General features: G+C 33.2%; 1 non-coding gene across 2 annotated transcripts in view; it reads right to left on the bottom strand.

Moving 5' to 3' along the window:
* The window catches only part of LOC106883135 (uncharacterized), a 274,310-nt gene that overhangs the window by 22,773 nt on the left and 249,037 nt on the right, over positions 1–2,500 (bottom strand). The gene's annotated exons all lie outside the window — the stretch shown is intronic.

Raw genomic sequence — 2,500 nt, 5'->3', positions numbered from 1 at the left:
ATATTACAACGGAGCATCTAAAGAGTGCCAGATAAATAAATAGTTATGAGATATTTGCGCAGAAATTCCTATTCTGGTTTGAAAAACCTTGTTGGATATTTTATTAATTATTTTGTCTTCACTTTTGTTTTTGTTTTTTTTTTCCGATGTGGCCCGCCCCTAGTTTCCTCAAAGCCTTGTTAGCTTTTTTTTCACAAATGATTGTGTGATTAGTGGATTGGTTACTTGATTGATAAACGCTGTTGGTATGTTAAAGAGAAAAGAAAGTGAGTTGAACAAGGGAATGGATGGATCTAGAAAGCTAGGGAAGATAATAAAACGGATAAGTTTGTTCTGACGCTTCCGTTATCTTTAACGTGGGAAGCGAAGAAAAATCATCCATCAGGTTGCACACCTACACACGTACACACAAGGAAGCACATAACTATAAATGCATGCATACTTACACACATACACACCTGTGTATGTATAAAACAAAAACAACGGTATTTTAAAAGCATATGAAGTACATTCTTGATAGAATGAAACTTTCACTGCTCCTAAATTAGTAAATATGATAGTTTAGTGGCAATTGGGACCAACTCCAAATGTAAAGAGGAGAAAATTTCAAGAATCAAAAACAATCTGATTGCTTGGTGACAATTAGACTGCTGTGCATACATGTTTCTATCTCAAAAGGCCTCATCAGCACAGCAGTTTTATTGCCTTACTTCAGATATTTTCAAAAAGGAGAAGAAATGTTTGGCGTAGGTAATTTACAGAAATGAAAGGAAAACGAATAAAGAATCTACCTTTTAACACACACTTATTCATCTTTGTTGTCAAAATGCACACGTCTGACCAGATGTGAAGGCACGTGACTTAATTTTTAGGGTGTTCGGCTCATTATCGTAAGGCCGTGATTTCGATTCCTAGCGATGCGTTGTATCATTGAGCAGCTCACCTTATTTCACTTTGCTCCTGTCCACTCAAAAATGAGTTGCTTGGGGTATTCTTACGAAAGCCAGAAATGAAATGAACGATGAGCTTGGATCAGTAGCTTTTCATGCCTCATTCTTTTATTTTTTCTCCCTTTCTCTTTGTTTCAATCATTGGATCGCGGTTAAACTGGGGCATCGCCTTGAAATATTTTAGCCGAAAAATCAACCTCAGTACCTACTTTCAAAGTCTGGTCCTAATTCTATCAGTCACTTTGCCGAACCTTTAAGTTATGGACACAAAAACAGACCAATATCGGTTGTCAAACGATGAAGAGGACAAACACAGACATACACCCAGACACATACGACAGCCTTTCACACGGTTTCCATCTAACAAATTTACTCTCAAGGCATTGGTCGATCCAGAGCTATCATAGAAAACACTTGCCCATGGTGCCGCGTAGTGAGACTAAACACAAACATGCAGATAAACTTTTCTTTTCGGTTTTCGTGTAATATTTCAAAACATATATGTAGGGGTGCTGAAAAGTTTCTGGCTTCGGGTAAAAGAAAATAGAGTAGAATCAGTTAATTATGATTTCATTCAACATATTCCCCTCTCAAATTCACACACTTATGGTAGCGGTCCTTCAATTTTTCTAAGCCCTGTAAATAAACTCGGAGATTTGGGCCTCTAACCAGGCCTTTCGTGATCCCCTCGTATTCAAAGAGAATATAAGTCAAGAGAAACCAGGATTAGCTTATCAGCTGAAAGAGCGGAAACGTGAAACTCAAAATACTAGTGACAATTATGAGCCTTTCAGTTCTATTGCGTTAAAGATTACATTTACATATTGAGTTTTGTAATTTACCATTTCCTCCTCAATAAACAAATCAATACATACTACATAAATACATACGTTCATAGTACATATGTACACATATATTGTATGTATGCAGAGCGAGACTGAACATAATTAAATTTTTAGCACCTACACATAAACTCATTTAATTATTGATGAATCTACATCTTTCTGAACAGGTAATATGATCAGTTAGTATTTTTTCATAAATTAATTTTATTAGTGTGGTACGTCTTCAGATTTTATTTTACTCTCGTTTATGTATGTATGTATGTATGTATGTATGTATGTATGTATGTACGTACGTACGTACGTATGTATGTATGTATGTATGTATACATATATATATATATATATATGTATATATATATATATATATATATATATATATATATATATATATATATATATATATATATATATATATATATATATATATATATATATACGGGGTAGGATGTGTGGGTGTGCATATGTATATATATATATATATATATATATATATATATATATGACATGATATAATATTATGATATAATGAGTGTATATTACATTGCATATAATGCATATAATGTTGTGCACTTGCATATGTTGTAAAAAAACATATGCAGTATGTTCACACTGACTGAAATATTATGAGATAAAAAAATTAATTCGATATTACAAAATAAAGCCAAATATTTATCAGTGATTCGACGGGAAGGATAGCTTATAGGG

This window comes from Octopus bimaculoides, chromosome 1, assembly GCF_046866305.1.
Source record: "Octopus bimaculoides isolate indiv1 chromosome 1, ASM4686630v1, whole genome shotgun sequence".
NCBI lineage: Eukaryota > Metazoa > Mollusca > Cephalopoda > Octopoda > Octopodidae > Octopus > Octopus bimaculoides.
Note: the sequence above shows the minus strand (reverse complement) of the source record. Positions and strands in the feature narration are given on the sequence as shown.